We start from the raw sequence: 21,281 nt of genomic DNA, 5'->3' as shown, positions 1-21,281 counted from the left end.
TTTTGTTGCATAACTGCCTAGTTTTCAACTACATCAAATGGAATTAGGTATCTAAATACCTTTGAAGATCTGAAGTTAGATCTAGAAAGATGATTTAAAATGTAGGGGTCTGTGGTACCTCAGTGTAGGACATGGCAGAAATCAGATGTTTCTGAAGGAAAAAAAAGGCATGCTCTGTCAGTATATGCTTATGTAGCTGTAAATAGGGTGGTGAGGTTTTGCTGCATGCTTCAAAATGTATTTTTGCTTCATTTTAAATGTATTTTGTTAATATTTAAAATGCATAAGGTGGGTAATTCATTTGTATTAGATGAGCATTTTCAGAAATTGATGTTTGGCCAACAAATGCCTACTTTAAAATATATCTTTAAAACCTTTTCTTTTGCTGAACATGCCACTGAATTTTCTTAGATTAGATAATTATCTTTCATTGTCCTTACATTAAACGCAGCTCAGCTTCATTTTCTTTTTGACTTCTAAGATTTTAATTAATTTTTTTATCAAATAGTAATAGAAGGCAGAAAATCTGAGAGTTTCTTAGCTCCAGAACTTGGGGAGTGACACATTAACAGAAAGAGCTGAAGAGGTTGAAAACTGTACCCACATCCTTAGTTTTATTGATGGAAGTATCATGGGGGAATTGAGGTCATGACACTGCTGGAGCTCCACATGGATAGCAAGACTGACAAGTTTAAAATCTTTCATCCTCTCTTTCTGATATCCTATGTTCTTCGAAATAAATTAAGAGTATAATACAATGATACCTCCCTTAAAAAATTGTATTTAGAATAAATTTCTAATTGTTTTACTCTTATTCCTTTTTGATGATAAGGTGTTTACCATGTTCTCAAAAAGATTATGTAAGGGATGGAGGGAATTTGTTGGGGAACAAGGTTAAGGTTAATAATAACTCTTGAAGGAAAGTTTATGGAAGAATAGCAGTGAAGAGCTAGGGGGATTGTGAAAAACCCTTGTGAAATAATAATCTAGTTCTCTGGAGAAAACAATCTAAATAAAAAGTAGAGCTGGATAGAAATAAAAAGCACAGAAATAATTTGCCCAGGGGTTCGGGCAAAGCTGTTATTGTCAAACTTAACTTCTTTTTTCTTCCAGACGGTTTTATTATTCATGGACCTTTTTATGTATTCTGATTATTTTACTTCTAAAAAGATTCATGACTAGTGTGTAGAAAACCCAGTGTCTTTCATTTATGAATTTCAACTTGTGGGTAGGCAATTATATAGCAGACTTCTATAAGCCTGGGTCAGTACACTGGGCTAGAGGAATCCGCTTTGCTTCTCATTGTCAAGAAGCTTCTGGCCCTTTTTGTTCTCTTGTTTGTGTTTGAAAACCATAACTATGAAATTATCTTCAAACCTTTCTAGTGACAGATATCCCCTCCAAAAAATGGTGTACTACTGGGTAATGTTCAATCTTTAGTTTTAAGAGAAAAGAGGAACACGCCACTAGAAGGGATTTGAGTCCAGTTTGTACACTTGGCTACCTGTTGAGACAAATCAGATCCTTTATGGAAATAGTAATGCAGTTTATACATTTGGTTTGGGTTGACAGTGGTTTGGGTTGGGTTGACAGTGTGGCACAGTACAAGACTTTATCAAAAAAAAAAAAGCAGATTATCTCTTTTATTCTCAAATTCCCCTGTGCAAAGAATTCTTCTGCCAGGGATTGTTCATCTATTAAGGTAAATCTTTGTAACTGCTTGAAAATATGGTCAATGGGCACTTAGGATGCATCTGTATTTTATCTTAATTCTTGTGCTATAGGTGTATCAAGGGCTTTATCTCAGATGTTTATTTTTAAATATTTTAATAGTCTTCTGGAGTGGAAACAAAACAGGATTCACAAGGGTTTCTTAATTCTGGATTTTCTTCCTCTTATTTTCTTTCATAAAGCAGTAATCAGACATGGAAGGAGCTGGAAAGTGTTCCTCCCAGGGCTGATAGACTCACAGTTTGTGGGTTTAAATTGGGATTGAAGAGAATTCCTGCTCGCAGGTCTAAACAGCTTGTCTAAGAAATCATTAAGCTTAAATTTTTGCTAATCTTGGGAAAGTATAGAAGGTGTTACAGTCTCACATAGTTTCTAAGGAGTGATTTCTGAATTGATTTGCAAAATCATTTGCATAGCTTCTTCAAATTACTGATGCACACCAAATTGCTAAGCATGTGCAGAATGGCAAGATTTCCAAGTGTCTTCCTCAATCTCATGGTTTTCTCTCTGGCTAATGCATGATGCATGTCAGACTGCCACTGGTGGTGGCAAAACTGGCAAGTCCTGGTACTTCTGTGGTGTGTGAATGTGGGGCAGAAATGGATGATCACTTTTTGTGCAGCCAGTGTTGTACAGCAGAAACTGTGCATCCCCTATAGGCCCGTACCTCAGACAATTGCGCCATGGACTTTTTAGTATAAACCATATCTATACTGAAGTATAAAAGGTCTGTACATCCTCACCGAGGATGTTTGGGCAAGCATTCAGATACACCAAAAACACTGATCTTGAGAAAATTCTCCTAGACAAAGCTGATTCCAGAATTCAGTGTCAGCACCAGAGCATACTGAGAAAAACATGCAAAGAATGAAAACGAGAAACATATACAAAATACAGCCAAGGCTTGGCTATAGTTGGAGGAGATGAGAGGTCAATTAAGACTAGTCTCCTGACATGAACACTTCGTTTCTCCTCCTCTTCTTCATGGCATTTTCCATATTTGAACAGAGCTCTTGCCTCACATGTAATAAATCCTTTTCATGTCGCTGGTGGTTCCCAATTTATAAAGCAGCAGTGACTGCTTTTAAACTTTTATACTTCTTTTTTATGGTAACTGTCTTTAATGCTAATTTTTCTTTTCTCTTGTCCTTCAGACACCTCTTGCTAGGAAGAGTAATCCTGTGCATAACCTTCACATTCTCCTTCATTTCTTACACAGATGTTGAGGATTATCTGGCACGGCTGATCTCTCACATCTCATCACTAATCTCTTTTGTCAGTTTGTCCATTCTTTAGATACTATCTGTTCTTTTGAAGTTCCTCACTTCTGTCCCTTACATTCTCTGAAGGAACAACGACAAAAGATCCAGTGAAAATAGCAGCATAATTTACATATTTCATCTTTACCTTTATATTGATGCTAAACATATATGGTTATGGCCTTTCTTGTCCCTTTTATTCATTCTTTCATACCTAGGATTTATTAAGTCTGTGTTGATCAATAAGAGATAAAAAATATAGCTTGTTGGAATTGTCTGTAGTTGAAAATATTAATATTTGACTCTCAATCATGATGGAAGGCTCGTTTCCTTTAATATCTTTTTCCTTGTTATTAACTCTCCCACACCAGCTGTCTTCAATACAAAGGCAGGCAGATGTCTGCTGACAGCTGTATTTAGAAATTAGAGTGCTTTCCAGATTTAAATCCAAGATCTAAAATTTTAAGATCAATGCACAGACACTGTGGAGGTGAGAACTGCTGTTTTCATCTGAGTTTCATCTTCTCCATTGATCTATTGTTCCAATCAGTGTTTCATCATCTTTCTATCCTAGGAAAATAGCAGCAGGCAAAATTGAACTGGTTCACAGAAGCTCAACGAGCTGATATTTATTTTTGAGAAGATGCCCTATTTTCAACAAGTACAATACAAATATATCAGACCAATGATGTGGTAATCCTTAGCTCTGAGGAAATCCACCCAGGAGAAGTGTTAAACTGACTTCATATGTTTTCAGCATTAATTAGCATTCGAGAGTTATTGCAGGCAGTCTGAGCCCTTAGGTTGCACCAACACAGTATCATATTTCAGAGCTGTGTAAACCCAGTAAAAATTCTAATCATGTGTTTTATTCTTCCACCTCTGGGCCTTTTAGTCAAATATCTGTCAAACAGATCAGTCAGAAAAGTGAAACATAATTATAAAGACCCAAAGTTATTTTTTCTAAGTGGAATCATGCGTCTTGAGGTGTATAATTTTGGTGGGGAAAAGCTTTTCTGTTATCATTGTCAGCCCGCTGCAATATTTGTGATGCAGCAGCTGGATGTAACAGAGGCTCTGGCCTCTCTCAGTGTGGTTTTGGAGGAGGGAGAATTTGGCATTTCAAACAGTATTGTGGAAAACAGCCCCTTGTTCCTCAGGTGGGTTAGACCTACCCAGCTGCATTTTTGCTCCCTTCTCCCACTGGACAGGGAGTGAATGAAAAGAAGACTGAGGGATGGAGAGAAAGATGGTTTAGTAAGTGAAACAAAAGTTGTGTGTGAAAGCAAAACAAAACAAGGAATGCATTAGTCTCCCTTTTTGTGACAGTTGTCCAGTCACTTCCTGGAAAGCAGATCATGGGAATGAGTTGCTTGGGATGTCATACGTGCAAACATCTGGAATTACTCCCCCTGTATTGCTGATTGCATTATCCAGCACGGCACATCCCTTTGCTCAATTTTTTTCACCAAAAATCCCTCCCAGTTTCTTAACTATGCCCAGCCTTGGAACCAGGGTGACAAAATGTGAAAAAGAGGGAGTCTCAAAGCACTGCTCAGCAACAATCAAAACACTGGGGTTTCATCAGTGCTGTTTTAACCAGAAATCCAGAGCACCACTCAGGCTGCTACGAAAAATGTTAATTTTGTCCCAGACAGATGCAATCCACTTCCTTTTCCATCAGGAAGAGCTGTTATCTATTTTGCTGGAGTCCAGCAGCACTAGGCAGTGTTTGTCACCTAAACCATCCTAAAAGTGTGCATCATGCTGGCAGCAAAAGGTCAGTTTTAATGAGCCAGTTTGGCCAATGCCAGTCACCAGTGTCTGACCTCCAAACAGAGCACCCATGTCCACTCAGAGCTCTCCTGGATGTGGCGATAATGCTCTTAGCTGCCCTCAAATCTGGCCTTTGCCTTAAAATTCACTGCTCTACCCTGAGTGTGTTATTATTGCACCTTTGTCACAGCTCATTGAGCCACATAATAATTTTGCATGCATCACCAGTTCCACCCTAGTAAAAATGCTTGGCAGCCAGAGATGGCATCGTGGTAAAGGTGCAGTGAGTGCTTCAGGACCAAAGTTCTCTAATGGCCAGGAAATAGATTAGGAAAAGCTACAGAAGGAACTGACACTTTATATATCTTACACAATCCTTCTGTGAGGTATTTGAGGTTCTTGTGGGAAAATTAAACTTTAAACTCATCATATGTCCATTTTAAAAGCAGTTTTAGTTTTGATAGCTAATATATTTCAAATTTCATTTAAACAGTTTATGAGATGCCTGTAAGATAAAACAGCTTTATTCACTGGAGAGTTTTCTTCCCTCAAACCTATTAAAATTTCAAGTATCAAGCATTTTAGGTCCCTGAGCCAAAATTTGTAACGCTTTTGATTCATTATTTTATAGAACCAAACAGCCATTGTACCTGATGAATTGATGTTGAATGTGTTACATTAAATTGCTAGATTCCCCAGTTGTTCTGTAGGATTCTTCACTTTGCAGAATTGTCTGATTTTACTTCTTGTGGATGAAGCAAATGATTAATATACTAATTGTTACTAGAATAGTGAATCATCTGTTCTTCAGATTCAAAACTGTTACTGCTCTAAAGAGCTGCTCCTCCACTTCTCCTCCATTTACTGAAAGTAATAAACCTGTGCTTTTCCTTTTCAAAAGTAATTGAACCAATTTAAATGTAAAAGTCTAGATTGTCTCTACACTGTCTCTTCATTTCTCCCACGCTGCTTCTTCCCCTCTCCTTGTAGTTGCCAGTAGCTCCATTGTCTTTTGGTTTTGGTATAACAGCCTCTATTTTTTCTTAATTTTATCTTGTCTGAATGCCAGCTCTTTTTCTTATTCTTTCTTCTTGATGTTGCTTTGTCTGCTGGGTTTTCCAAAGCCATGGTTTCATGTGATCCACTCTTCTTCAGCCTATACCATTATATGTTTTCCTTCATTGCTCTGTAATACAAACATGCTTGTTCTCTAAAGAATGCGGGTCTCTCTGTGTCCAAGTTCTTTCCTAAATTCACACTAAGATCTCTTTCAGCCCCACTTTCATGTATGCTTTTTCCTTATTTTCCTGTTGCTCATCCTCTACACCATGTCTTTTTTTCCCCCACATTTCTTCCTCCCTTATGGCTTCAACACATTTTGGTTGGACCTAAAAGAGGATGCTTGCCAAGAGGCAGGTTTGCTACTCTAACTTCCAATCCCATTTCAAATGAAATAGCTTGATTTTGTTTTTTATTTCTGGCCTCGTTCCATATGAGAGTCTGGTTATCAACTAAAGAGTTTTAAATACATTTCTCAATTTTGCGGAGGCTAATGTGCATACCCCTCTTTTTTTTTTCTTGGTACTAATGTATCACTTGCTTGCAAATTATGTGGGGATTATTTAAAAGCAAAATAAAAACCCATCAGATAAGACTTTTCTTGAATCTGATCACAGAAAGCAAGGAATTTTCCTCCAGATATAGTAATGACATCAATATGATGAATATTTAACTGCTGCGACAGTGTTACCACAATGATACTCCCAGGCTCCATATGTAGTGGGTGTGGTATTACAATGTTTGTTCTGAAGACCACATAGATGATGTGACATGCTTGTCATGCTCTGAAATTCTGCCTAAAAATGGCACTGAAATTCCAGCCACAGCCTGTGACACTTCTACATGAGCAAAACACTGCCTCTGTGAAAAAACACAGACGGGAGAAACAAGTGTAGAAAACTCATAATTCAGATTAGTTCTTCAAAAATCTTTATTACACTCAACAAATAATGACAACTACCTATTCCAGTGGCTGAACTTAGTTGTTACTACGATTCTTTAGAAGTCTGTATGTAGAAAACCAATTTCATCAGCCCTTCCCAAAGAGTTACATATTCCTTGTGCCTGTAAAAACCCTTTCACTCTAAGGACCGCAAGATTTAGTCAAATTGTGTGCACGGCTGTTGTGCAGATTTCATTTTCCCTTTGGCTTGTTTGAAGAAAACAGCAGGCATCGTTTACCTTCTGTGTCTGCCATCACTCAGCCAAGTGGCTGTTTAAGCAGCTGGACACAACCAGAAGATGCTGGCTTGGCTGGAACAGGGGAAGCAGTAGCCCAAATAATAAAGGAGTCCAGGGACATGGAAATGAGGCAGCATTATTAGGCAAGATTAGGTAATTTCTGATATTAGGAATTAATATCTGTAGCAGGTTTTGCAAGTGATGGCCAGATGGATTAAAGGAAAATAGGTGAAGATAGCTGCTAAAATTTGTACTTGTTGAAATTCACCATTAAATTTCATTTGAATGGGCATAGCAATGCCAATGACAGAGATGGTCCTGGTAGGAGTTACAGTAAACTCACTTTATACTGATGAAGGTGAAAACAGTGATTTTAGCTGTACAGAAGGCAGGGAAAAAGGTGGGTTCATGGAGGATACACAGTAGAAGCCTGCAATGCTAGCTGTTGCTTTTGCTAAATAGCCTCCCTTTCCTCCTGCTTTCTGCATAGCTGAAATACCAATCAAATCAATCCCAAGTGAAAAGACATCCAAAGCAAGAAAGGACTTTGGGAATAAAAAAGATCTTTTACAAAAAAGACAGCAAATCTTTTGCTGTGTAGTTCATTCTCATGGTGACTCTTGCAGAAAGAAGCACCAGAGAGATGGACTCAGTATTGTCAGTCCTGTACATTAAAACATGGTTGTAGGATGAGCACAAGGAGTGTTTTGTATTTTATCCTGCTCTTGACATTTAGACTTTTGGTTTACTCCCAGCAGATGTTCTCAAGATCCTATCTGCAGTTATTATTTTGAATACTCTCATCTTTCACTGTAAAAAATGTTATACTGAGATCTGTGTATGATCCCAGCCTTAAACAACTAGACAGTGTTTGGAAAGACTGTGGTAAACAGATCTGGGTGCAAATTTCCTTACACCTTTGACAGCAATAACAAAGTTGAAGTGTAATTATGTAGCTAACTGAGGGCATATTTAGAACACCCACATATCTGTTGAATTGTCCAAACAGTTTGGAGATGTATTTAAATAAACCCTGAACTGTTATGTTTTTTAATAGAGCTGAATAACTTAAATGCAGGCTAGTCTACTGAGGCTGATGGTTAATGTGCTTCTGTCATGTTCAACATTTCAAGGATCGTATTTCAAAGAGAGTTTATTTCTAAATTGCATTTCAGTCTGCAGTCTAAAAAAAAAAATTAGCAAATGAGGCTAAGTAAATGTGATCACTTTTATCCTGTCAATATTCATTTTCCAAACAATATTTGGAATAATTTAATATACTCTTTAAATTAAATACTTTCAGTTCTCTCAGTAAAAAAGATAGCACTGCTTTTGAATATACGCATTGCCTCCTTTTCCCCTCTGTACTGCTGGTGCCTGCTTGCTTCACAAAGTCATGTCTGAGCATAACACTCACTGTGCCTGTGTGCAGATTTTTGCTTTTAGTTCCTCCACTGTGAGGAGGGGAGGCCATAATAGCTGTGACTACTGCAGCTCATTCCTCATGCAGGAACTTTAATTTTGAAAACGGAAATGGAAGTCATGGATGTCTCTTTGTTACATGAAAGACAGATGAATATAGGAGCTTGTTCAATAGAATAATTGAATCACTTACATAAATTTCGGTGCCTTGAATTCCTTTGAAAAATAAAAGTAATTAGATTATGCATGCTGTAATTTCCATAGGTAAAGCTGACATAATTGTTGTCTCAATTCAGGAAGCCATCTTCCTTTTATGAATTTAATACAATTTAGTAAGTCTGTGCCATGGTGGTGATTGCCATTCTTGTAGATTGTTTTATGTTCTTCTATTGACAGAAGAAACCAATGGAGCTTTTTTAGGATTTCTGCTTTTTTTTGTGCTACATAAAGTGAGGCTGTTGAAAGAGAAGTAAAACCAGACAAACTTTGTTTCTGTGTCTAATCAGTCAATAAATCTAAGGAAGCAGTTTTAACAGAAAATCACACTTGACTTGTAGGGCCGTGCTTCTCGTGCAGTCAGGACTTTATCGGGTAATGCAGTGGCACAACTCCCAAAGGGGCACTCATGGGGAAACCTCTCCAGTGTCTCTTCGATCCAGCAGCAAGGGCAGCTCTTCCACCCAATATCTCAGGCTTGTCCGAATCCCATTTAGCATTAAATGGAGTTCATGTCTAACAGGGAAAGAGATCTTGTTTCGGAGTATGATATATGTCTCTAAGACTCGTTTGCCATATCTGTAGAAAAGAAACAATTCAAACATGGTGTTAGGGCACTATGAAATGAATGGCATTGCCTTCCTCTGCAGGCTGGCCACAGGGAAGGATGTTGTTTACATGGGAATATTTATGTGTTGTGTTTTCTTTTGCTGCTGGTAGCATTTTCTGATGATAAATTCTTTCTCTCTCTCCTTTTTCTTTTCTATAACTCAATAGTTTAAGAGTTGAGTTTCTGTTTTTCCATAAACACTATGACCTGTACAATATTGAGAAATAGACAGGGTGGTTTATCTGAATGGAAGTAGACAGGGTGGTTTATCTGAATTTTACTAGCATGAACATAAACTGAAACATCTGCTTTGTACTTAAATGAATCTAAATTAATCTGTCACTAGCATTCACTGAATTAGTTTTTATGGATTCAGGTTTTTTTAAAAGCTCAAAGTATTAAAAAATGAGGCAATCAGTAAATACAGTAGTGTTTAAGGTATATCTCAGAATATTCTGATTTGTGTCATCAGTGGTTACCAGACAAATTTTGTGTCTATCCCAGTAAATTTTCGATTGGAAGTTCCTCATGAAAGGCTAATGGTGATCTGCCTGGGATTATGCACATATTTGTTGGTTGGTTTGTTGGCTAGTTTTCAAGGTTTTTTTAGCATATTGGGAAAACCTGCAAAGGTATCACTGGGAATTAATGCTGATCATACCAATATTTGAATGCAACTGCAACTTTTTAAACCTTATTATCAGCCAATAAAATATTTACTCAAAGCACACCCAGGCCTTGTAAGGTTGCAGAGAGCATTTCCAAACTCTGTAATAAATTATGCCATGAGTTTGAAATTTTTCCTATCCAGATCATGGCTGACTTAGGCATGACTCTCAATGAAATTGGAGCACAAACTGGACTGCTTGTTGTGTGAAATATTTTGGTTTTTTTTTCAAGCAGAATTTAACCAATCAGCAGCTATCTTGCTTAAGGAAACTGTTAAGATATTCCTGGGCTCTTTTTCACAATTGTTTATATGTTAGCTATATGAGAAACTTCTTGAGAGACCAAAAACTTGAGGTCTGGCCTCTATTTCATGTGTTATGAAATGCAATTTTTATGTAATTTTTATGACATTCTAGATCAGAAAATTATCACCATGTAGCCAGTAAAAAGTGTCTTTGTTCATATATCAAAACTTACCTGAGATGCTGGTGTAATTTATACAAATAAGATACATGATCTTTCTTTACAGATTCATTAAATGTATGTCTTGATGCCTATTGGAAAAAATCTCTTTCTTAAGATTTAATGAGTCACAAAGAGTTCTTCTTCTCTCTAGATACATAAATACATACTTGCAGAACTCATGAGATATCTTCCATTTGTTCTCTTCCATGTCATTCAGGAAAAGTAACAGAAAGCTGTAGCAAGAGCCATACAATTATAGTAGTTTTAAACTCTGCTGAATAAACCCTCCTTTCTTAGCAAATTTCACACAAAAATATTTACCCAACCCTAATTCTCTTACCCCAAGCATTACTGCCACAGCAATAATGAGAGGGCAAGCACATCAGTTATAAACCAGAAGAAAGGAGAAACTGTACTGACACAGAATTTCTGCATGGAAAGCTGCCTGTATCAGCTCTTGCTCTGTGGGATCCACTTCCCTAAGGCAAAGGATGGCCCTCATGTTCATCTAAGTGCATGATCATGTGCTTAATTACTCCTGAATCTGGACACATCAACAACAACTTTGTATTTATTTTTTTCCAACAATATTGGCCAAATCCATGTAAAGTGGTGTTTAGTGGGAAGTTAAAATGCTTTCTTATCATAGAAATGCTGTTGTTGAGTAGTACTTAACTACAATTTTTATAGGGTTTTTTTAAATGGGAAATTGTGTATGGAATACTGCATTCAGTACAAAACATGATGTGGATTATCACAGTCTAAAGTTATTGTCTGCTATGTGCAATGGACTTACTGCATTCACAGGAACCAAAATTTCCATCATTGAGCTCTTTAAAAACCAAACAGACAAACCAACCCAACAAAACTAGTTTGATATTGCCATGATACTTATTCAGCATGTATACTCCTCAGGAAGGTATTACATGACTTTTCCTATGCTTTGAAAAGCTGCAGGACTAGTTAAACAGGTTAACAGGACACAGGTTAAAGCAGGTTAATTAAACATGGGCATTTTCTTGCTGTATAGTCTGTGCTGAGCTGAAGGTTTTGATGACAGAAATAGTGCTTAAGCTAGTTTACTTCAGCCTGATGCCTGTGTTCTTTTTGACTTTTTAGTCTTTTTCTCTCTGCACTAGAGAAGGGACTGAAGGAGTAGGATCTCTGGCAAAAGACTTTGTCATAGCCAGACTTTGAGACTGTATACAGAGAGAATCTGTTTATTAGTCCTTTAAGGCTCCTACTGAAATGAACATTCTGCTTAGCTGCATCATTATAAGATTAAAGAGCTCTGTGTTCCAAAATAGATTGAAAATTGTTTTTTTTTTTTTCTGGTGATGCAGCTTCAAATATTAAGATATCAGCATAATGTGCTTTAAAGTTTGCTGTGGTCCTGTGAGAGAGAAAGTAGTGGGGTTTTGAGAGATGTTGATGTGCAGCTCTATTTAGGGAGCAAGTTTGTGTTTAGATGTTTATTGTTAAGCAGTACTAAAGTGCACATTTTTACAATAGATCATATTTATACTTTAAATTTTTTTCTTTTAAACAGGTAATAAATTCCTGTTTTTAAATGATGCTGGGTAGTGAAATCTTACTTGCTCTTTGGGAAAGGTTGTCCAATACATGAAAGAATCCCCACTGTGCATTTCTATAAGGAGGGACAGAATACATGGAAAGATAAATGTAAATTATAGTATATATCTGCTAAATATATGTCAGCTTGCTGGAAGAATTTAAAAGAAAAACAAATGAAGCTTATTCCTGACTTGTTGATGTATGAGAGCTATGCATTTCCACACTAACTAATTGGAAATACTGGTCATGGAACTCAGGGTAGCAGTAGTAGCACTGTGGATGAAGGATGCTCAGAAGCTGGTGACTTCCACTGTGTGATATTCCCCAACTTGCAATTCTGGCATCTCCCAGCCTAGGCAAGAGGAGCAGACAAGGCAGCATGCTAATGACCTCCTTGAGTTATAATTTGGCTGTCTTAATATTTAATTGATGCAGCCAACATGCTGTTTTATTCTGATACAGCTCTGCTGTGCTTATTTTTAAGATATCCAAGCAGGCAACAAATACATGCCAAAACCCAAGAGTGAATGTGGGAATAATTTAAGTAATGTAAGACTTGTGCCACTGGAACCACAGAGTAGCTTTTTGTGTTTCTCATCACCAAACCCCACTATTTACATATTTTGATGCCTTTTTGTGATGTTTGATTTTTTCCATCTGAAATAAATCAAAAAGGATGAATTCTCCAATCCCATCCCCACCAGTACAAAGTGGCATAACTGCTTGCCCTGTTTTACTCTTCCCTCAGCACCTGCCAATGGCCAATTGGAGACGAGGAATTGGGCTGTGAGGTCTTGTTGGTCTGAACCAATGTAACTGTTATGATCCTGACAGGTGTTACTTTTCCACACTGATAAAATTTGTCTTTATTGTGATGGTTTTTCTCAGAAAAGTTGCAAGAATGTCTGGAGGCTTGACTGTGTTGACCCTGTTCCTCCTCCTTGTGTTTGGTATAGTCCTTGCCTCCTCAGAGAAAGGTCACATTGGCAGACTTTTGTATGGAGTAATTTCCACGTTCCCATTTTTCATGTGTCTAGAGAGTTTATGTTCATGTGTCAGGATTCCAGAGGCAGACTGAATTGAGAGGCACTTCCCTGGGCTGGGATAAAGCTCTACATGGGAATGCCTTTTGGTTTAGATGATGAATGGGATACATCCATCACAGGTACGAATAATTTCAGAGCTCGTTTCTGGGGAGAGCATTTATTATGCATCGCTTCCTGAACAGTCAGTATAGCTGTCCAAGGTGAAATTGTGCCCTGTGTCCAGTTCAGTAGTGGCTTTTTTACTGCTTTGTCTGAGTTAATGAGAAGAGAGCCATCTTAGAAACAGGTTTATTTTGGCCAAGGAGTTAGTGAAAAAGATTTTCCTTGCAGTTTTGTCAGGCTTTTCCTCTGAGGACGAAAAAAAAAGCTCAGTGGAAAGAATCTATAGGTCAGATAGATCCAGAATTGTTTTCGTGTAGTGATCGTACAGAAATGTCTTGGTGGATAATATTGACCTCCTAAAAGGTGATGATGTTTTTTTCTCAGTGTGTGTCTTTATGGAGAAGCAGTCACTGATTTTATTCTTTGTCATATTAATGTCTATCACTAGCAAACTCCAAACAACTGCAAAAATAAGTTGAATGTGTTTCTAATTTTGTTATTCTAATTTGCTGAAATATGTGAGAGTTTATTGTCTGGAAAAAAAACCAAAGAGTGGTTCAGGGGAAGGAGGTGTTTTGCTGGAGCTCTCCTGCATATTCAGAATTGTTCAGGTGGTCTGAGATTTGCCCAGAGTAGTCATTTCATGATGAGGTGTTTTTCTTTAGGAAGTAGATGGCACTGTCTCATCCAAGTTCCTTCTTGAACTTGTGTTAATCACATCATATAAAGAACTATTATTTTCATCATGTACTTAAAATCATATTTGTTGCTAGTCTTTCTTAGGCCTGAATAAAGGGTTTTTAACGTTTTTGTGTCCATTCAGAAAGGCTGCTTAACATTATTTGTAAGCCTTGCCTCACTTAATAATTTTCTGCCTGTATCTACTGGCTGTTAGGGAGCAAACTGACTCTGATTTTTGTTATTCTCAATAGTTCAAGTAAATTAGAGCATGTAGCTTCTTTCATTATCTTACTGAGAAACACCTTTTCAGTTTTCTTATTGTTTCTTATCAGTTTACATTTTGAATCTTTCCAGATTATCAACATCTTCTATAAAATGTGGGCAATGTAAGAGAGATAATATTGCAAAAATGGCTTTGTTAATATTGTATTCAACACAAACCCGTTTCCCCCCTTCTCAAGAGAATACTCCTTAATGTTTTCTGGCCTTGCTGTTCTGTGTTTTCTGATTGTTTCCCTCCTGTACATAGGGTTTTTGTTTTAAAGTAAAAATGAAGCAAAGAAAAGGAAAAAGATCTGACACTAATTGAGGGAGAAGCTTTGTTCTGATTGCACATGAGCACTTTCTACCCACATAGCCAACACTTTTTAATAATGATTATTTAGGGTGATGCAAGCTAACCTGGTTTTCTTTCATTTAAATGGAGTGATAGCATTCCCATTGCCTGTAAACTAGGAAAGCAATAAGTAAGAACAAGGGAATAGTCCTTAACTTTTATTGGACAGTTGCTTTTTAATTCAAGTATAAAAGTATTAACTTGGGAAGCGTTGGCTAGACAAGACTTGTAATCAAACATTAAGCAATAAGGATAGAATACCAATTTTTAGGATAAATATATGTGTTACCATTGTTTGTTCTGTCCATTAAGTGACACTTGGATCTTTTGTGAAAAGACAGCATGTAATACTGCAGTCTGGTTGTCTGTTACACTACATGTGCACAAGGAAAGGATGAGTAGAATATTTACTCATGGATATTCTGTATGCTTCAGTGGCAATATTTTCTAAAAGTATATTTTTGGAAGGAGGCATGTATGACATCTCTTGCTCATAAATGCTACCTCTCTTTAGCTGCCACAGACTTTTGTTAAAGGAAGACTTAAATCACAATTATTACTCAAGTACTTTAAAATATTATTAAGGAGATAGACAATTTTTTGGTTCAAAATATTTACTCAAGTTTTAAATAACTTTAAAAAACAAACCAACACACAAAACCACAAAGCTTTGAGATGAACTTTCTCAATGCTATTCAAAGATATAGGTATTAGATCAAAAACTGTTCCACAGATTGAGTTGCTAAAAACTGGGAAGTAAACTATGGGAATGCCTAGAAGATTTTCACTGGAGAGGTCATCTGAGAGGGATCTGTATTTTCATAAACTCTCTGAAAAAAATGGGTTCATACTGGGATGAGGCAGCAGTGTGGCCAAGAGGACCAGTGACACCCTGGCTTGTGTCATTAACAGTGTGGCCAGCAGGATCAGGGGTGTCATTGTGCCCCTGTACTGGGCACTGGGGAGGCTGCACCTCCAGGGTTGGGTCCAGCTCTGGGCCCCTCACTGCAGGAAAAACATTGAGGAGCTGGAGCACGTCCAGAGAGGGGCAACAGAGCTGGGGAAGGGTCTGGAACACAAATCCTATGAGGATTCAGCTGAAGGAACTGTGGGTGTTTAGCCTGCAGAAAAGGAATGTGGGTTAATTAGTCTCCTTTTACATATTTGACAAAAAAAAAAAAAAAACATACTGGTTTTGGAGTCTGCTGTACAGAATAAAGAAATAGTTATAATCTCTTAGAGTATTCAAAAGCAGCCCATGGAGTTCATCGCAAATAATGTTTTAAAATAAATTGCAAGTGTTAATGTATTGTGCTTTCTGCAATTAATGAAGAGAAAACTTTATTCTTTTGGGAAAGAAAGGGATAATGAAATAGCTTTGGAAGGGTTATTGGTTAAGATGAGAAATGACAGGAGACACATTGGATAAAAACTGCTTAGATTTTTTGTTTCTGAAATGGGAAAATAGTTCTCAATAAATGTTGAGAAAATTAATAAATTATGGTCCATATCTCACCATGACCAGATTTGACCAATTAATTTGGGCTGCATAAAACCATTGTGTATTCTGGAAAGAAGAAAAGTACTGTCTTAGTGAGCAAAATACAGTGTTGGAGTAGTGAATAACGTGGTAGTCAGGTGTGTTCTCTACTCCAATAATGGAGTAGTGAACTAGGCAATTATCAGTTTTGTGATGTGTGGAGTTGGACATTTGGTGTTTTCTGAAGTCTTCGAAAATCTAAAATTTTAATCTTCTGCAATCTAAAAGCTGCAGATCCGTAGTCCTGGGTAAGAGCAGAGTGGGTCTGTCAGGGGAGAGCCCTCCTGTGGCTGCTGCTGCCTTCCAGGTCAGGAAACTGAGGAGGTTGGCAGCAAGAGTGCAGGTACCAAAGTACTGGTACTATATATTGAAATGTTTAAATGACTGAACAAATGTCTGATTACATAATGTACAGTTGTATTCATATTTTAGGTTTGTGTTTCAATGATGGCAATGCCTGTGCAGGGGCAGCTCCCGACTCTGCAACATGAGGAGCACAAACAGGGATTTTCTTGCTGTTTTTTTTCTTGTTTGGTGTTTGTTTCTAAAAGTACTTTGTAAAGTACTTTCTGCACTGTCTCAGCTGCTGTACTGTTGCACTGAGTGTGGGTACAACAATGATTCCCTCATGCTCTCTAACCAACTGGTGGGGGGCTGCGCATTAATTAATGTTGTTATAAGGAATAGGAAGATGCAAAAGATCAGAAGAGGACAACAGAGTAAAAAATTAGACTGTTTATTGGTAATTGTGTTCTTTGCCTTTTATAAACTATGCTATTTTAAAACTAAATGTAATTATAAGAATAACTCAGAGGGGAAAGAGGAAAAGTTTTCCTTGCTTTTACTGATAAAGTTTTGCTGTGTTCAATACTTTTTAGAGTCAGGATCCTAGTCTGAGGGGGGAAAGAAGATTCATTTATACTGGTTTTATAATGAAATACCTGTGGCAGTCCGAGATAATAACAAGCCCATGCTTTAGTGCCAGCAGAGGTGCGAGACTCTCTGAATGATGAAGAGGTAAAAGCTAACTACAGTTTTTCATTGCTTTGCTCGCAGTAAGGACTGCCAGGAACTCCAGAGAGCTGTGCTTTTAGAAAGGGAGCACAAGGTACTTTCTGAAACCAAAACTTCATTATGAAATCCCACTTTGGGCAAATAAAACATTAGGTCAATTTGCTAAAAATATTCTGAAGTCAACAATAGGCAAAGAGCAGCTTTACTTCACTGTTGAGGGGAAAAAAAAAAGTCTCAGGTAGTTGAAATAGCTCAATTTTTTCATTAACAAGCATAAATGTAACTTTAGGAGTGTACATAATTTTTTTTTAGTTTGAGGGCCAGAAAAATTCACACATGTAGTCTGTCAGTATTTTGAGACTTTTCTAAATGAGGATTTGACCATTCAGTCTGCAAGTTTGTCTTATTTATATGACTTTGAATGCAGATTTTATTTTAAGGAAGACTGATTCTTTTCAAATGTTCATAATAGCTTAGGTACTTGACATTGGTAAAAAAACTGATTGAATCAAAACCTTTAGAATGTCTGGAGTAAAAGTCCTATTAGATCATGAAATCTGGTTTTCTGCTGTTTCTCAGAGAGAGTATATTGATGTTAAACTGTTGCTCAGCTTAGACTTATCCAATCGGTTGAGGCGATCTAAACATAATAACTTAAATTTTGATGGTTTCACTGGGGTATGAACACATCATTCTGACCATCTGTAATAATTTAATTACAGGGAGCTTTCTGAATTGCAGGTAAATGTCTTCCAAGAAAATTATGAGTGAATATTATTGTATTGGATATAAAAAATGAAAAGGCCGTTTGAGAAGATAAATACCTTATTTTTCAGGCTTGATTTTGTTACCTACATTTACAAACCATAAAAGTAACATTTATTCAAATGAATATTGTGACAAAAGCACAATGACATTGCAGTATCAGGTAAAAAAGGGGAAAGTGTGTTTTATGGAATGATGTGAAAGAAGATCTCACATTTGCTTACAGTGGAAATGCACGAATTCTAGTCAGTTCCAAGTGCTACCTCTTATTCCACTCTATTAAATTATACAGTAGACATATTAATTAACTGCAATATCAAGGCCCCTTGGTTGATACTTTTGCTTGTCTTCCTTTGTGGGGAAGGAGGCTGTGCTACAGCTGAGAAAGTCATCCATGCTGTAGTAAGTTGTAAATTGTAGTGGTGCATATGTAACCTTATATTCCATGGTGAAAAGCATGTGCTTGTCTTGCCTTCCTGTTGCTATGTACTGCACTTTTTGGGACATAATTTCGAGTTGGCTGAGATCCAGGCTTACTGCAGAGTCAGTCACAACTGTGAGGCTGATGTCAAACCATTGGGACCAGCCACAGGAGGGACCCTGAGGGTTTCTTTACTCTTGGAGAAACAAAAGGAAGGCGGCACCCGGGTGAATTGTCAGTGTTGTAGTTCAGGCATTCAGATAAAATGTAGCATCTGGCTGATTACCAAGCAGTTCATTGTGCAGGTGCAGCGTTATTTTAGCACTGCAATTATGCCAGGTTTTATTATTATTTTTATACTCCATTTAATTATAAAACAAGAACGTTTGTGAGAACCTTACTACATTAACTTTGCAGGAGAACGTGGATTTGTGGGGTAGTTTGCAGGTTCTGCTCGTTTTTACTCTGTGTTGCATATAGCGTTGCAGCATCACTGCGTAGTGTTTTTAATTAAAAAAAAAATCAAGAAAAAATCACTCTATTTGTCAGTATGGTTGTAAGAAATCATTTAAAATAATGGGGACTTTGAGCCTCTGTATCTGTGTGCACAGTAATACCTATCTCACTGACCTTCCTTAAAAGCAGAGTGCTGCCACAAGCTGTGCCTGAGCTTGTGTGGCCTCATGGTCTTTTACAATAAAGGACACAATTATTTCTGATGTAGAGTGGCAGAATCTAGCCACTAGAAATGAAACCAGAATAATCTTTTCTTTGCTTGCTGAGATATCCCTTTGACACTGATCTTTACACTTTAGCTGCAGCAGAATAATGGCAAAGGATGCAGCAGGAGGAAATGTCCCTCGATGGCTTTGGAGCAAACCTGGAACTATGACACAGGTTTAAGGGTTGAGTTCAGAAGTAAAGGACTCTGTTTCACACATACACACACAGTCTCTCAAGGTTGTGGTGACTGGGTGCTTTGCTGAGCTACAGATATTTTCATAAGAGGAGGGAGAAGCAGCAGCAGCTCTATCAGTACTAAGTCAAATCAGGTGGCCTGGTTTTCTGTGCTCAGTGTCATGTAGAAGATAAGGGCAGTTCTGTCTCTGGTTGAAATTATTTATGGGAGTCTCTTGATGTCTTCCAATACCTATTGATAATTAGATAATCCTTTTTTTTTTAATATAATTATAGTTAGGATGACAATAAGTAATTCTGCAGGACTTGTAGTTTCCTTCTGTCAAAACCAGCTGCTTTACTGCCAGCCTTACAGTCACAATGGTCAGATATCTTACCAAACCAAGCTGGCAGAATAGCTTTTTTGGCTTTAAAGTTCAGTGAAGTGTATAAGATGGAAGAGCTTGGGATTATTTTTGAATGCAGAAATCAGCAAATATTTGCTTTAGCACTATGTACTCCTTGTACTTCTCTTATCTTTGTGCCATCCTTTCCACACTGTGCATCACGCACCTGGTCACTTGCAAGGTCTGGGGAAAATGATGGGTGGGATGTGTGTGGCACAGAAGCTGTTCAGGTATTAAAGATACAGAGGTTTCAAGGGGAGGCCCATTTTGAGGTCCGACAAGATTAGGGGAAAAACCTCTAACTCCAATGCTGTCATACAAGGCTGAGTTGCTTCGGAACATTTTGGAACGTGGCTGATGTTGAGGCTAGGAGATTGTTTGGCTTATGTTTTTGTGTTGTTTGTGTGTGGTTTTGTTCTGCTCAGGAGATTTTTGAAGATAATTTAAATATATTCTTAATCAAATGTATTATTAGGTGGGCAATTCTGCCCTGGAAAGTTTAAGGAGTTAAACTGATGTTTAACAAGAAGCTCTCTTCCAAACATAAGTGGCTGCTAAATAATAATAGAAGATAGAAAAAAACCTGAGAGCAGATGAGAAATCAATGGCTGTATTTCAGCTTTTTTGAAAATTGTTGCCAATGGTCTAATCTAAACTGGAGGTCACAAAAAGCTCTTGAGCCTTTCTGGTGGCTTTCAGCTGAAATGTCAGTCAGTCTATGCAGCGAACTGGTTTCACAAGATTTCTGTTGCTTTGAATTCTATCTGATTTCAAATTTTGTTTATCATGTCTCATAAATCTTCATAACATCCAAAACAGAAGATGTATTCAGAGCCAGGAATTAAAATCAATGCATTTTCTTTGAAAAATATAGTAGAAATGAGTGTGGTAACTCTTTTTAACCTGGCTCTTGAGGATGTTGTGTTTCCTGACCACTTTGATGAAAGGAAGTTTTAAAACTCATATTCAGTTATTTCTAGCACCCATGTCTTTAATAACAATGAGAAATTACTTGGATAACTGTGGAAAATGAAACCTGGAGCTTTGGTCATTGAGACTGCTTCAGTGAGCTATAGATCTCTTTCTGAAACTCATGCTGCCTGAATGCTGCAGGTGGAGAAATATGGCAACAAGGATCAGCAGTGAGAGTGAAAGAGGAGTTTGGTAAAAACATTTGACTTACCTTTATAAAGAGTAACATAAAACTTGGTTTACCTGTATTAGTTTTTCTGTCTGCCTTCCAGTGTTTTTACTCAGTATGTGAGCTCATATTTTACCTCTTGTTACTTGACTTATTGACCATTTCCAATTGCCTTAGTTCATGCCTATCCTATTTGACTAAGGTTACCAAAATTTGTTCCCATCACTCTTAGCAGTTTTAATTGGCTGTTCTATCAATTTCACCATTGCATCTGGTATATTTATTTTAGAGTGTATTTCTCTTGTGAAGCATTGTAGGGACAGAGAGCTGAATATACCAACTTTTTGCTAGTAGCCTAAGGTTCACTGTGATTAAATGGGAAAAGTCTTTTAATAGATATTTCAATGGAAAGTAAAATCCATAGTGGCAGTCTGCATTTGGGTTCAAATGAGGCTTTGTGACTTACTTTTCAAACATAGCACTATTAAAAAGGTGGTCAGCTGAAATTTAGATTGGCTGAACTCAGCAGTTATTACGCACAGAGTTTAAATAGAATGGGATTCTTGAGATGAACACAATTGTTTAATTGAAAACAAGATGAAGAATTATTCAACTCTTCATTCACTGCTTCTCACAGTACTTCAGTGGAGGTTATATAGGCAAAAGTCCATTAAACCACCTCAGGGA

General features: G+C 37.3%; 1 protein-coding gene across 3 annotated transcripts in view; it reads left to right on the top strand.

The window, feature by feature from the left end:
• The window catches only part of GRID2 (glutamate ionotropic receptor delta type subunit 2), a 679,111-nt gene that overhangs the window by 340,753 nt on the left and 317,077 nt on the right, over positions 1 to 21,281 (top strand). The window lies entirely within an intron of this gene.

Source organism: Melospiza melodia, chromosome 5 (genome assembly GCF_035770615.1).
Source record: "Melospiza melodia melodia isolate bMelMel2 chromosome 5, bMelMel2.pri, whole genome shotgun sequence".
NCBI classification, from domain to species: domain Eukaryota; kingdom Metazoa; phylum Chordata; class Aves; order Passeriformes; family Passerellidae; genus Melospiza; species Melospiza melodia.
Note: the sequence above shows the minus strand (reverse complement) of the source record. Positions and strands in the feature narration are given on the sequence as shown.